A 16,412-nucleotide genomic window follows, 5' to 3' on the forward strand; every position below is an offset into this window, starting at 1 on the left:
ACGTTTTTTAATCAAAGGGCAGCAGAGACAAGTGATACAGGGACACAGGTAAGGTCTTACAATGGCTTAGTGATTATAATAGTGCAGTTCAGCATTCAGTAACCCATACTTTTTGTGAATGTGTTTTTGATACTACATTCTGTTGAACACACACCTCAAAACCGTACCTAAGGAAAATTGGCTCAATTGCAAGAAAAGTAATAGACAGTTATGATATTACATTCTGCATAATTCGTATGCAAAATATTGTGGTTCCCTGCTTTAGTCTGTTGACACATTTCTATACTAAAAATGCTTGTGTAGTCCTGTGTCATACCTAAATGTCATATAACTGAATTGTATAGAAACAACTCACCAAAAGTGACTATTGCACAACTGATTTGACAAAAAACACCCCTGTCACCCCCCCCCCCCCCCCGTTACGCGCCATACCTTGCCTTTTATTGAAAGGACGCCTAAATCAAGAACAACTGACCAAAATTGACTATTGCACAATTTATTTGACTAAAAAATCTACACCCCAGTGGAATCCAGTGACAATTCCCACCACATCTCCCTCTTTTTTTTTCATGATTATCCGGGCAATATGGAATATTGAACTTTATAAGACAATTGCAGTTTCCCCCCCCCAGCCCTCTCTCTTGCGTCTACCTTCCCCGACTCCCATTAGAAGATGTGAACTTGTATACACACGGACAACAAACGAAAAATTATTGTGAAGGGATTTTCGTTTTGTTACTCTAAAAATGATGTATTATTTAATTATTAGCCTATACCTTGTAGACCGCAAACGGTGTTTATTTTAATTTTTAATTTTTCTCAATTATTAAATATTAAACTAAGAGCCAGAAGGATGAGAACAAGGTGAAGGCTTAAATGATCTATGGATGATAACAAATACAAGTTATATATTATTATTATTATTATTATGAATGATGTATTATTTAATTAATAGCCTATACCTTGTAGACCGCAAACAGTGTTTATTTTTATTGAATTTTTCTCAATTATTAAATATTAAACTAAGAGCCAGAAGGATGAGAAATGATCTATGGATGATAACAAATACAAGTTATATTATTATTATTATTATTATTATTATTATTATTATTATTATTATTATTATTATTATTATTATTATTATTATTATTATTATTATTATTATTATTATTATTATGAAAAAAGAAAAGAAAAGTCCTCATTATTCTCTTGAGTATGAGTAGTGTGTGTAGGCATGTTTATGTATATATATCTTCTTTTTTTATTACATTTTTATAATTAGGAATGGGTGCATGTGTGCATGCATATGTATGTGTGTATGTGTATATATATGCACAGGTTTATGTGGGTATAGTGTGGTGATGTGTGTAGCATTGTCATACGTGCGTGGTGTGTGTGCATGCATACCTGCATGCATGCAAGCAGACAGGGCCGGTTCTGGCTTTTTGGGGGCCCTAAAAAAAAAGTTGTATGGGGCCCCCTGAACGTTAAGAAGATATTTATACTATTATTGTTTTTCCTTCTCTCTTCTTTTCTTGAGCATATAGGTACTTTCACTCAACGCACAAGAGTGCTTGGCTACCAATAGAGACTTGTCATTTTAATTAAAAAAAAATGTGATGTGTGCTCACATGTGGGTGCAATGCATGTGAGCGTATGCACATATGAGTGTAGGTATGACAGATGGTTACCCTTCCCCGTATTGGTGTTAATTGCTGTGTGTGTGTGTGTGTGTGTGTGTGTGTGTGTGTGTGTGTGTGTGTGTGTGTGTGTGTGTGTGTGTGTGTGTGTGAGAGTCGGTATGTATGTAGTTTTGTGTATATGTATGCATGCCGGTATATACTATGACTATTATTATAATCTATGCTTTGAATGGTATTAGAGATCTATGTGCGCTATAGAGATTAGAGACATGTCTGGAGGGGAGGGTGCTGTTGATTGTTGTGTGTGTATGTATGTATGTATGTATGTATGTATGTATGTATGTATGCGTAGTATCATGTATATGTATGCATACCTGCATATACTATGACTATTATTATAATCTATTCTTTGAATTGTCTTGGAGATATACTTAAGTTACACAAATTAGCTATAGAGAAATTATTGGAGGGACTGTGCACCCGCATGCCGTCTACCATGCAGATATGGGCAACCTTTTGTCCCATAACTATAGCCACACTCACCACCTTGTGGCAGGGGTTACTTAATGATAACCCCTCTTTCCACATAACCTTAATAATGTGGAATATCTCCTGTAACCGGTTAGAGGTTGCAGAAATTGGAAGTTCACTGTTGGGTGTTATGTTTGTGTTTTATGTTTGTGTTCTTGTACACAAAGTTTCAGTTATCTATGTTTTTTTTATTTTTATTTTTTTGGTTAAAGGTTTTGAATACATATATAAGAAAAGAGCCTCAAAAGCAGTGCAATGGGGACACTTAAATTAATCTCTCTCAATACAAATGGCCTAAATAACCCAATAAAAAGGAAGAGGATACTGCAAAAACTTAAGAAGGAAGGAGGAGAAATAATCTTCCTTCAGGAAACACACTTGACCAAAGTGGAACATGCAAAGTTGGAGAAATTAGCCTCAGCCCAAGTATTCTTCTCCTCTCACACATCAGCAAAAAGAGGAGTGGCAATCCTCATAAAAAATAACCTCACTTTTAATAAAGAAAAATGTATCAGAGATAAGGAAGGAAGATATGTTTTGGTAACGGGGGAAATAGAAGAACAACAAATAACTTTGATTAATGTCTACAATCCGCCTGGAAAAGGAGCAGATCTAATGAAAATAATCATATCCTTGATAATGACAGAGGTGAAGGGAACACTCATAATGGGGGGAGACTTCAACTTGGTGATGAATCAGAAGGTAGACACCCAAAGTAGAATAAAACATAAATCAGAACAAGCGGCAGTATTATTAAGAAAAACCCAAATAGAGTTGGGACTTTTGGATGTTTGGCGTTGTCTACATCCCCAAGGCAAGGCCTTCACCTTTTATTCCAATGCACATAAGGTCTATTCAAGACTAGATTACTTCTTTATGTTTAAAAATGAGATTTCAAAGGTCACAAAATGTGAAATATTACCTATAACTATAGCAGACCATGCACCAATCATAATGGAATTAAACTTGAAGATGGAACGAGGGGAAACGATTTGGAGGTTAAACAACTCCCTATTTGGCGACCAGGACTTCAAGGAGAAAATAAAACATAGCATGAAGTCTTACTTTGAGATCAATGACAATGGAGAAGTGACATCCACAATACTGTGGGAAGCTGCAAAAGCAACAATACGAGGAGCATATTTCCAGCATATTCATCCTGGAAAAAGAAGCGAAGAGATAGAGAAAAGATGGTACTGGAAAACAAAGTAAAAAAACTACAAGAAGAACATGAGAAAGGGAGGAACAAAGAAGTACAGATACAATTGAACGTAGCTAAAAAAGCATTGGAAACTATAGAAATACATGACATTGAAAAGAATCTCATGCTCAGTAGGCAAACATATTATGACAACAGCCCAAAAGCACTGAAAATATTAGCATTTAAACTAAAGAAACAGAAAGAAAAAACTGCAATAGCCACTATCATGGATAACAACTCCACATATAAGAGGGGGAAATCGAAAATAGCATTAAGTTTTAAGGATTATTATCAAAACCTCTACACTCCAGAAGTAATAGGTGTGGACCCACAGAAAATTAAACAATACCTAGATATTTTAAACCTTCCCACAGTGTCCGTTAAACAAAATAATGAATTAGTACAACCAATAGTAGAGACAGAAATCCTAAAGGTCATCCAGAAGGGTAAACCGGGAAAAAGTCCTGGAAGTGATGGATTTACTTACGAATTCTACAGGGAGTTTAGATACCTAGTTACTCCCATCTTATGTAGAGTTTTTAATGAGATCCTACAAACAGGAAACTGGCCGGACACATGGAATTCTGCAATCATTACTGTTATACCTAAAGAAGGAAAAGACCCGACAGACTGTGCATCGTATAGACCAATATCGCTCTTAAATGTAGATCAAAAATTATTCACATCAATTATAGCAACCAGACTCTCGCATATACTACCTAATATAATTAACTTGGACCAAACAGGATTCGTTAAAGATCGTCTCCTAAGCGACAATGTGCGGCGTACTCTTAATATCATTGATTATGCAGTACAAACAAAGCAACAAATGCTGACATTGACATTAGATGCTGAAAAAGCCTTTGATCGGGTGTCATGGCCCTTCATATTTGGAGTATGTGAGAATTTTGGATTCCACCAAACTTTTATTAAATTGATTAAGGGAATATATAAAGAACCTAACGCAAGAGTAAGAGTGAATGGGACACTCTCTACAAAATTTATTTTAAAAAGGGGGACAAGACAAGGGGACCCATTATCACCCCAAATATTTGCCTTATGCATAGAACCCTTAGCCGAAAGCATAAGGAAAAATATGAGGATAAAAGGTCTCACAATAAAGGAAGATGAACATAAACTAGCACTGTACGCGGACGACATCATAGTGTATCTTACAGATATATATATTTCACTACCGGAGTTACTCGATGAAATTACAAACTATGGAGTTCTGTCTGGATATAAGCTTAATTTAAATAAAACTGAAGCTATGGAAGTAGGTGACCACTTGGAGAAAGACTTCAAAAAACAGTTTAACTTTAAATGGGACCGGAACAAAGTGAGATATCTGGGAATAACTATACCTAATAACCTAGACAATCTACATCAGTGTAATTATGGAAGTTTGGAGAACTCTGTAAAGGAAGATCTGAATATGTGGAAAATTGTACCTCTCTCTTTATTTGAAAATTTTTTATTATTAAAATGAACATCTTGCCACGTTTTCTATTTTTATTCCAAAACATGCCATTATACATAACACCTAAATGTTTCAACGTTTGGGAGGGGCTGCTGAGAAAATGTATATGGGATGAAAAGAAACCTAGAGTCAAACTCAAAATCTTGCAACAAAAAAAAGAAGGAGGGGGACTAGCATTACCAAATGTAATTAATTATTATTACGCAGCACAGGTAAAACCGATTCTAATATGGATGAAAAACGAGATGAGACCCAAATGGAAGTCAATTGAGTTGAATCTAGTGGAATCACTCAGCACATTGATCTTCTCCAGATATAAAAAAGCACAGATCAAAATACACAATTACTCTATATATAACACATTTAAAATCTGGAGGGAAATATGTAAAATAAATAAAATTAAGGAACAAGAAATGATCTGCTTAAGACAAATAGCATGGGACCCAGATTTTTCTCCAAACAGTATTGACGGTTTTTTTAAGACATGGGAAGCTAAGGGCCTCATACGTTTCTATCAAATGTACAATGAAGGAGTGGATTCTTTTGAAAATGTAGCTAATAAATATGCCTGTCCTAGTAATCACTTTCACCGATACCTGCAAGTAAGAAGCTACTTAAGAGAAAAAGTCCAAATTAAAACTCTTGAAGATCTCCACCCCCTACTGAAATACATGATAAAGACTCAACAAAGCCATAACCTCAAAAACACAACTGGACAAATCTACAAAATGCTCCAAGAAAACAAAATAGAAGATTTAAGCTATATTAAAAATAAATGGGAGAAGGAACTGAAAACAAACATACCAGATAAGGAGTGGAATCAAAGCTTTAAAGATATCTTCCATTACATAAAATCACCCTTTTGGCAGGAGTATGATTGGAAAATAAATATGAGGTACTTTAGAACACCATCGAGTATGTCCAAATACGCACAAAATGATCCCGGCTGCTGGAGGGAGTGTGGGGAGAAGAATGCTGACCATACACATATTTTCTTTACATGTAAAAAAATTCAAATCTACTGGTCAGATATTCTAGACATAATGGAACAGATGTTTGAGGAAGTGGGTATAGAAAAACATGATATACTCTTAGGAACACGCCCCAAAAACCTACAAAAAGAAGAACTATACCTTTTTTTTTTATTTTGAGAGCTGCAGCACTTAAACAAATTACAAGAGCTTGGAAAAAACTTGAACCCCCGAAAGTAAACAAATGGTTAGAAACTGTAGAGGACATATATAGTATGGAAAAGGTAACCTACAAAATCAATAAGAATGAAAATATGCTGGGAAAAAGATGGGGTCTCTTTAAACTATGGAGGAGTACTAGTTGACAGACAGATCAGTCTTTAAGGAAGATTTTAAATAACATGAAACAGTGATGATCTACTGATCAATTGTTGGGGAACACCCCTTAGGCCTACAGCTATACCTACAATGACAATTCAAGCCTTTTTACTTATTATTATTATTATTATTTTATTTAAATGTTTAGTTTTTTGGTTGGTTTCTTTTTTCTATTAATTTCTTATTTGTTTGCTGTTATTATTGTTGTTGTTGTTTGTTGTTTTTCTTGTGTGTGTGTGGGGACGGGTAGGGATGGATGTTGGATGTGTGCCGGTCCAGGATCTATGCTGGTGCTCGCCCCTTTGTTTGTGTTTTTGTCTCTTGTTTTTTGTATGGGTGATGGGTACAAAAAAAAAAAAAGTGTCAAGATTTGGAATATGCGTATGTACATTTGTGTGGGTATGTACGTATGTAAGTATGGACAGGTGCAGTTGTGTATGTGTATGTGGGTACACTTACTATACCTAAATGTAAAATGTTTTTCATTGACACAATAAAGTATAAAAAAATAAAAAAATCTACACCCCGCGCCCTTCCTAATATACGTAGTACCGGCCGCCACTGGATGCAGGGACTCAAGACAAGACAGGAAATAACAAATGCTAATAGTTGTTGTCATCAGCGTAAATTGATAATAATCACAAGATACATTCAGACAGTGTTGGATCTAACAAAATGGATTTATGGACACATTTATGAAAAGTTCAAGCCTGGACCACAAAGCTTCTCAAAGGGTTACCGTGCGACGCGCGATGGCTCTTCCAATTCGTACGTGATGTTCTACCGGCATAAAAAAAAAGTGAGTCTCAGCCTCAATATATACTGTTCTGTAGTTACTGAAACTGATTGAATATGGCACCGCTCCACATAGAATGATTTTCACCAGCCGCCACTGGTCGGTGCTATGCTATGTGCCATGTGAGCCGAGCATGTGGCACTTATGGCACCATGAGAGCAAACAAAATATGGGCTAGATGATAGTTGATCTGAATATGTAGCCAAGACATGACATTATAACTTTGGACCACATGGTTATAGGATGTAGGCCAGTCATACTGCTGGCTGACACGGTGATATCACGGCCCCCGAACACAGGCGTGCTCTGGCTTCTGGTGACCGGATCTGGACCCCTCCAGGGGAATGATGGTGACTGTGTGGGCTGAGTAGAAGTGGGTCATATCATGTGGGCCATGACTGGACCAGACGTCATCTCTGAGAGACAACTGGTGTTAATTCATTCCTTAATCGGGCCTCCTCGGTTTGGAACACACTGCCTGAGGAGATCATGGCTGCCTCATACGTCTTCTAAATCACTTGTAGAGATAATTGCTTTTATGTAATTGTTGTTTTTGGACTTTTAGTGCTCTTACCTGGGTTGCCACTATTCTTTTAGTACTGTTACCTGGGTTACAACTTACCACTGTTCTTTTAGTGCTGTTACTAGTACTTTGCTTTCTTGATTGTTGTTTTATCTTTTTAACAATGCACTTGTTGTTTATTTTGGGAAACACTGATATATATATATTATATTTTATTATTATTATTTAAAATGGTGAGATGAGACAAGATAAAAGAGAAGGGAAGAGAAGAGAGAGGAAGCAAAAGTCAGAGAGAGAGAGAGAGAGAGAGAGAGAGAGAGAGAGAGAGAGAGAGAGAGAGAGAGAGAGAGAGAGAGAGAGAGAGAGAGAGAGAGAGAGAGAGAGAGAGAGAGAGAGAGAGAGAGAGAGAGAGAGAGAGAGAGAGAGAGAGAGACGTTAACTAGTACACAATACATTGAAACTTTCAAACTAGATTACCTTGAGGTCGGTCATTACATAAACATGAGAGGAAGTGTCTGTGTGCGGCGTGCTGCGCAAGGAAAGGAAAGCAGAAGGAATGTAAATCACAATAGAAAGGATGTCCAGCAGATGGCAGAAAAACTCATGTGTCCTTAATCACAATCACCTTTATTTGCCAAGTACACACATACAAGGAACTTGGTATATATATAATAGTAATAAAAACATAGAGTTAAAATAAAATATGTAAGGTATACCGTATATGTATATACAAGGAAGTGTTTCAGGTATTGTGTGGGACAAAGAATCATAAATAAAAAGTGACATTACTGTACATATACACAGTACAGTAATAGAGAATTTACAGAATACCGTAATAGAGAATATACAGAGTATTTACAGAATGCATACAGTAATAGAGAATATACAGAGAGTATTTACAGAATATATACAATAATAGAGAATATACAGAGAGTATTTACAGAATATATACAGTAATAGATCATATACAGAGAGTATTTACGAAATATATACAGTAATAGAGAATATACAGAGAGTATTTACAGGGGTAGAGATGATGTATTTGCTGTACAGGGCATAGAAACACAGTGTTTTTTAATAGCACAAACTATTGCACTTGAGGAGGTGGCAATGCAGAAGTTATATAAAGAGTATGAGTCCCAGTTGAAAACTGTAATGGATGATGTTTGTTTATGTATTTATTTTTTTACCCAGGGACAGTGCACATTAATGAACATCTTCAGTTTCCACATCAATGTAAATGTGCCAGATTTTAGCTTGTTTCCATCTGTAGTCCCTGCCTACCATGCATATCTTTATCGTGTGGGAGGAAACTGGAGTACCCAGAGGAAACCCACGCAAACACAGGGAGAACATGCAAACTCCACACAGAAAGGCCCCCTGCTGGGGTTTGAACACAGGACCTTCTTGCTGTGAGGCAGCAGTGCTAACCACTGTGCCACCGTGCTGCCCCATGTGTGGTGGAAGCCCGGTGTTAGATTCTGATCAATCAGCCAGTATCACCTCTTCATGTGTTTGGCTTGTGTTATCACCTCTCCATCCGCTGACTCTGCGTTGTTTATTTCTTTGACGTCTTCTCATACTGGCTGATACAATCTTTGTCATCCCCCTTTTAATGCAATCCGCAAGAATAAGAATTTGACACTAGGCCGCGTAGTACCTTTTCTTGAAAAAAACGTTGTTTATTACATAAACAAAAGCCTCAGCTCAGATGTTATCAGATTGTATTGTCCTTGCTATCGTCTCCTCTGCTGTTCAGTCCAATAGTGGCTAAGGCCCTGTCGTTAGCCAGAACCCTTCTCCCGTTAGCCGGAGCTAATGATGATGTGTCATTCCCCCCCCCACCGGCGAGGGTGAGAGGGATGAGAGTCTCTGATGGTTTCTTCTCTCCTGTGGGATTCGTTTCTTAGTCTGCCCTTACCCGGAAGAAAACTGCTGTTATATGATCTTCGTCATAGCAACGACAGGCCCGCCCCTCTTTCCTCGTTACTATGTGCCGCTGCCATGACAACTTCTTTTAAACCTTTAACACACATTAAAACGTCTGTTTCATTAATGTCAAAACTCTCTCTCTGACCATTGTGCCTGCACTGTTCACTGTCCTTATCAGTTGTTATGTTTAACAAGCTAAAGGACCTTGAAGCCCTGGGCTCTCTTAGTCTGCTGCTGCAACACCCTCTCTGACTGCCAGCCACTTTTAAACTGCCTCCACCACCACCATGCACATTTCAACCTCTCTGACCTGGCCCCTTTAGATGCTGTCATCTCCCCCAATATACATTACTGTACATACATTGAAAAACACCGTTTTCCTTCACCGGGGTATTTTCAGTTGAATGAATGAATGAAGTTTATTTTTCGGTCTTGTTTACAGACAAATCAAACACACCCGTGTGGACTTGCAAAAAAATTTAAATCACAAATGTACGTATTCAAGGCAAGCTCACACACAAAATCCAAAATCAACGACCGAAAAAAAGGAATAGGCTGAAGCACATGCTTATTTTTGCCTATCCTTTACAAATTCTTAAAAACGAAATATATTTTAATATAAGAAAGAAAAACTTAAAATATGCTGCAAGATATAATTTTTTTTAAAGAAAAAAACAAATGTTTGATGTTTTACTCAAAACTGTACTCCTGAATTATTTTATCCTTTAAGGCTTTTTTAAATCTCCCCTGAGAAGTACACAACTTCAACCCGTCACTAAAGCTATTCCATAATTTAACTTGCCAAAATTGAAACACATCTAGCTTTTACATTAGTTCTTACCTTTCTACATGTTTTAAGAATACATAACCCTCGGTGAGAGTTGGACAATGATCTTGGTTGCCCTACTTCCAGGCCCTCAAGTTCTAGAGGTCCTTACAAGGGCTGGCGAGGTTGCGCTCCTGTCTGCTGATCAGATGACGTGTTTCAGTCTGACCTTGGCCGACCCAAACCAGAGAGTCATTGAAGGGGTGAGGATGGACTCAATGTGAGAAGTGGGTTTAGGAACACAGGAGAGGAGAATGGAGCGTTTCAAGGGTTTTTAATTTGTATTTCCCAAGCAGACAGCAGTACAACAGGAATGTGCAATAGAACGGGGTTAGAATGTTCTTGGGGGGGGTGAGGATAGGTGTACTTCGGCTGCAGCTGTGGGCAGAGGACACAGGTCTGTGTCTGGAGAGAGAGCAAGAGCACTTCTTGCGTAGCATGGGACGTCCAGGCAGGACGGCGCACTGGAACGGGGATCCTGGGGCACAAGAGAAACGGATTAGAGCAAGGAATACACAAGAGCAGGTTTAGCAGAGCTTCAGGCCGAGACGTCGTACCCAGGTAGTGATGTTTAACACCACGACGACTTCTGGTCAGCGTCGTCGAGCAGAAGTAGGGTCCTCATCAACGGGGGATGGGATACAGCTGTGAGGAGTGAGGTGCCTGACAGCGTGTGAATCAGAGGGATGAGGTGCAGCTGGGCTGGGTGACGGGAAGTGAAGGGATGCTGGCCATATAAGGGTGGTGTGAGGCTTCCGTGGAGGAAGAGAGGATGAGGAGGAGTGCGTGGTGGATGGAAAGGAGGATGAAGAGGAGTGTGTGGTGAACGTGAGGGGAAAAGGAGGGGGAGTGAAGTACGCTCGTGCTGTGACTATGACACTCAATGGACGGCTTTGTAGAATTGGACCGTCATCGCCTGCAGGCAGGTTGAATTTCTTTAGCTGTTACAAGGTACAAATTCAAGTTATGAGTTAGTGGGTATCAAGCAAGAAACTGTCAGGCTTTAAAACTGTGTAAGACCCAGGCCTAGAACCGTGCCCTGAGAGAGGGAACTGCGCCCTCAGAGGGAGGTTTGCCCTGAGTGGGAGGTTCAAAGGGTCAAAGTTAAACAGTAATCCAGAACTATTTTATTTCACCGTAAAAGAAAAACGGATTTTATAGTATGTCTGCACTTTATGTGCTCATTTCATCATTCATGTATTTTCTATTCTACTAAAACTGAATCAAATCATAAACAAGGTGGCCTGTTTGGATATTAGATCCAAATGTGAAAAACTGTGATTTTATGTCTGCTCATTTTACCCTTGCTATTATTTTACTTTTATCTCTACGCCCCACTATCCGCTGGGTGCATACTCTGACCTTTATCATGTTTTGTAAAAAAAAATATATATATATATATATATATATGATTTGATTAATTATATCTGCATTATTTTATCCCACTTTTTGCTTTGCTCTTGCTGCTTGTTTTACACAGACTTGATGTCTTATTCCTTACTGATGTAAAGCATTTTGAACTGCAATAGGGGCACTGGTGTGCTTTCTTCAGCATGGCCTCAGTATTGTGATTCCAGGCTAAGTCGTCATCTGCAGGCTGAGGAAACACCAAAAGCAACTGACAACGTCCCCTGATGATCTCCTTATAGTTCCTGCTTCCATTCAGGGCAAGATTGTTGTCATTGCACCATCCCTCCAGCTGGACTGTCTCATCTCTCTGCTCCACCTCGTCATTGTTGCTTATCAGGCCGATCATTGTATCATCTACAAACATGATCATCCGGTTGTTACTATATGTATGTACGTCATGTCTGAACAGGATGTACAACCGAGGGCTGAGGCAGCAGCTTTGTGGCGCCCTAGTGTAGAGCCCCAGAGTAGATCAGCTATTCCCTATTGTATATACTGACTATTACCATGCAAGGTGCCAACCTGCTCATCGGGAGAAATTATGGGTTAAGTGTCTTGCTCAAGGACACATCGACACGCTGCCCGGGAGGAGCGGGAATCGAACCGGGAACCTCCGGATTGCCAGACGACTGCTCTACCTCCCGAGCCACTGTCGCCCCTACCCATGTACATGTCGAGGTACTTCCCAAAGGTCAGTGAATACCACGACCACAACACCAGAGGGAGTTCCACAAATCATGTTCAACCCAGATTCGGCCAAACAAGGGACTAAACACGTTTCGTTATTATGCCACATCAATGTGGAACGCGCTACCCACAGCCGTAAAATAATGTGAATCGTACCTACCCACCTTCAAAACCGCTCTCAAAGAGCCCCTGTAAACATCCAACCCCCCCCCCCCTCTCTCTCTCTCTCTCTCTCTCTCTCTCTCTCTCTCTCTCTCTCTCTCTCTCTCTCTCCCGATCTCTCTCTCTCCCCCCACCCAACACCCTCCAATGTACAGTTTCTTCCCCCTCAAATGTATATACTCTCTTTTAGAAACTCTGTCTCTTAAACAGTACTGTATATTTGTATATCTTGTATGTCATAAATGTCTGGATGTAACAGTACTGTTTATCTGTATGTCGTGTACTGTATGTCATAAATGTTACGATGAATTGAAAATGGGGGACCCTGATGTAAACAAGACGAAAGTCTTTCTCTGGTCTGCATCCCCTTAACAATTGTGTGTATTGAGCCGTACTGTATTGTACCCATTCTGCAATCTGTTAATAAAGTTTTCAATCAATCAATCAATGCTCCCGGCTGCTCTTGGGGGGAAGGACAAAGTATTAAGAGCGATGCACTGCTTTGTTGTTCTATTATGTGTTATGAGCGATGCTCTGTTGTAAATGTTATTGTATATTTTTATTTAACTATTTTATCACACTTTTTTACTCTGTCTATTCTATTTGATTTTGATTTAGATTTGTATCCACTTTTTCTCCTCTTTTTCTCCTCTTTTTCTATGTTTCTCCCATCCCAATTTCTCTGTGCCAATTCTCCCCTCCCCTGTCTTGAACGTTGCTCGCATATGCCCCCCACTGGCCGGTTGTAGGGAGGATAGAAGCCTTGCATCATGTGTCCCCTCCGATACACGAGGAGGCAGCCTGTCACATCTTTTCACCTGCCAGCGCGGACTCTCATTGGCGAGGTGTAACGCGTGGGAGGCTCACACTACCCCCGCCATTTCCTGTCTCTGCTGTGCAGGCGTCCCCCAACCGACCTGTAGGAGTCGCTGTCCACAACGTTCAGATTACCACCCATCGACTTCCACCTACTGACCTACTACTTCCACCCGCTAACTCTGCCAATTGAGTTAGTATGATGGCCGGCCCAAGCCGGAGGCAACGCCGACACATCGGTGTGTGAATGTGTGAGTGAATGGGTAAAATGTGAGTAACAAATTGTAAAGCACTTTGGATAAAAGCGCTATATAAAAAAGCAGCCATTTACCATTTACCTTAGTGGTGTAGTGTATCTTGTAGACCAGCCCAGTTGCTGTACTCTGTCGTCTAGTACTCTAAGCCATCCTAATTTGTCAAAATGGGCAGGGGTGAGGTGGGTTTTAGGAGTAAGGTCAAGCAGTAGTCTGACCAGTTTGTTTTGTGATGTTTGTAATCTTGTTTTTAGTGCCTTTGAGGTGCTTTGGTACCATGAGGTGCAAGCATAGTCGTAGACGTAGTACCCTTGAATGAGTGCTCCTGCTAGAGTCTTCAGGGTATTCTTGTTTACCAGAGAGGAGATCCGGTACAAGAATCTTATTTGTTGGTTGGGGAAACCCTAGCCAGCACGGGGAGAACATGCAAACTCCACACAGAAAGGCCCGGGAAATGCCCCACCTGGCAACCCAGCGACCTGGTCCCCAAGCGGGAATCTAACCCAGGACCTTCTAGCTGTGAGGCGACAGTGTTGCCACTACACCACCGTGTTGCCACGAAAAAGAAGATTCTTGTAGCTAGCAGGCAGCTAAGATACATAAGGTGTTAGCAGCAGACATTTGTGTACATGCACAACTGTTATCAAGAATGATAATGATAACTTGCCCCTAAAATATATATAATAAATATACTGTAGGGGTCTCTGACTCTCAGGTCAGCTATTCATTTATTACATTTCATCCGTTGTACAGTGTCTATTTCTGCACCCTCTGTACAGAGGTTGGTGAGAAGAGAGTCACAAGCCACCGTTTGAAGGCCTTACCACAAACACGATTCTATTACTAACCTGTCCTGTAGGGTTGTTTGTTGTTGTTTTATGTCAGGTGTTGCTCGAAAAAGAGCTCTTTGAGCTCAAGCTTCTTACCTTCGGGACGCTCAGACGACACACTCTAGTGTTGGCCGCTGCACAGAGTCATCATCGCCACCTCGGTGCCCCCTGGGGTTCTGCTGCTTAGAGACAGAGACTGGAACACTGAGAGACGTGTGTCAACACACCAACAAATAATACATATCAGTCACAATGCCTGAGCTGAGAGCTCCATGTCGCCATGGTAACTACAAGCTCAGGCACAATACAATGGTGGAACGCCATTTGGCATTTTGCACATCAGTGTGTGTGTGTGTGTGTGTGTGTGTGTGTGTGTGTGTGTGTGTGTGTGTGTGTGTGTGTGTGTGTGTGTGTGTGTGTGTGTGTGTGTGTGTGTGTGTGTGCGTGTGTGTGTGTGTGTGTGTGTGTGTGTGTGTGTGTTTTGCAGGCCACAGGATGCCATGACAGTGTGCAACCACCATGAGGCAGTAAAGTATTTTCTATGGTGTAGAAAGTGGCGTGCCAGTCAGGCTTGCCAGGTACAATGCATGTGTGCAACCCACATACATGAATATACTGCCTAAGCACTCGCATGCAAGCCTATATACGCACAAGCACACACATATGTGTACATGATCATATATTACACTCACACACATGCAAAACACACGCACACATGCATGCATGCACACACACATACACACACTATTGCAGTGGTAACTGAAGAGGTGGGTGTGCTGCTCAGGGGGAGGTGAGTAGACTGTGACCCCACCTTTCTATGCATTTCTCCGGTCATTCAACAGATGAAGACTGTAGGTACAGACTAACTAACCAGAGAACACCTCTGTATACCTGCATGTATCCCTGACCACACTACTGCATAGTGCATACACTGTGTCCCCAATCATTATACACATACTGACTATTATTACATACTGACTATTATTATTATTATTATTATTATTATTATTATTATTATTATTATTATTATTATTATTATTATTATTATTATTATTATTATTATTATTATTATTATTATTATTATTATTATTATTATTATTATTATTATTATTATTATTATTATTATTATTATTATTATTTTTATTATTATTATTATTATTATTATTATTATTATTATTATTATTATTATTATTATTATTATTATTATTATTATTATTATTATTATTATTATTATTATTATTATTATTATTATTATTATTATTATTATTATTATTATTATTATTATTATTATTATTATTATTATTATTATTATTATTATTATTATTATTATTATTATTATTATTATTATTATTAATATTAATATTATTATTATTAATATTAATATTATTATAGTAGTAGTAGTAGTAGTAGTAGTAGTAGTAGTAGTAGTAGTAGTAGTAGTAGTAGTAGTAGTAGTAGTAGTAGTAGTGATATTATTGATAGAGTATACATAGTCATTATACACATACTGACTATTATTACATACTGACTATTATTATTATTATTATTATTATTATTATTATTATTATTATTATTATTATTATTATTATTATTATTATTATTATTATTATTATTATTATTATTATTATTATTATGATTATTATTATTATTATTATTATTATTATTATTATTATTATTATTATTATTATTATTATTATTATTATTATTATTATTATTATTATTATTATTATTATTATTATTAATAATATTATTATAGTAGTAGTAGTAGTAGTAGTAGTAGTAGTAGTAGTAGTAGTAGTAGTAGTAGTAGTAGTAGTAGTAGTAGTAGTAGTAGTAGTAGTAGTAGTAGTAGTAGTAGTAGTAGTGATATTATTGATAGAGTATACATAGTGTTATTATTGATAGAGTATACATAGTAATGTTATTGATAGAGTATACATAGTGATATTATTGATATAGTATACATAGTGAT

This window comes from Notolepis coatsorum (genome assembly GCF_963971535.1).
Source record: "Notolepis coatsorum genome assembly, chromosome: 17".
NCBI classification, from domain to species: Eukaryota; Metazoa; Chordata; class Actinopteri; order Aulopiformes; family Paralepididae; genus Notolepis; species Notolepis coatsorum.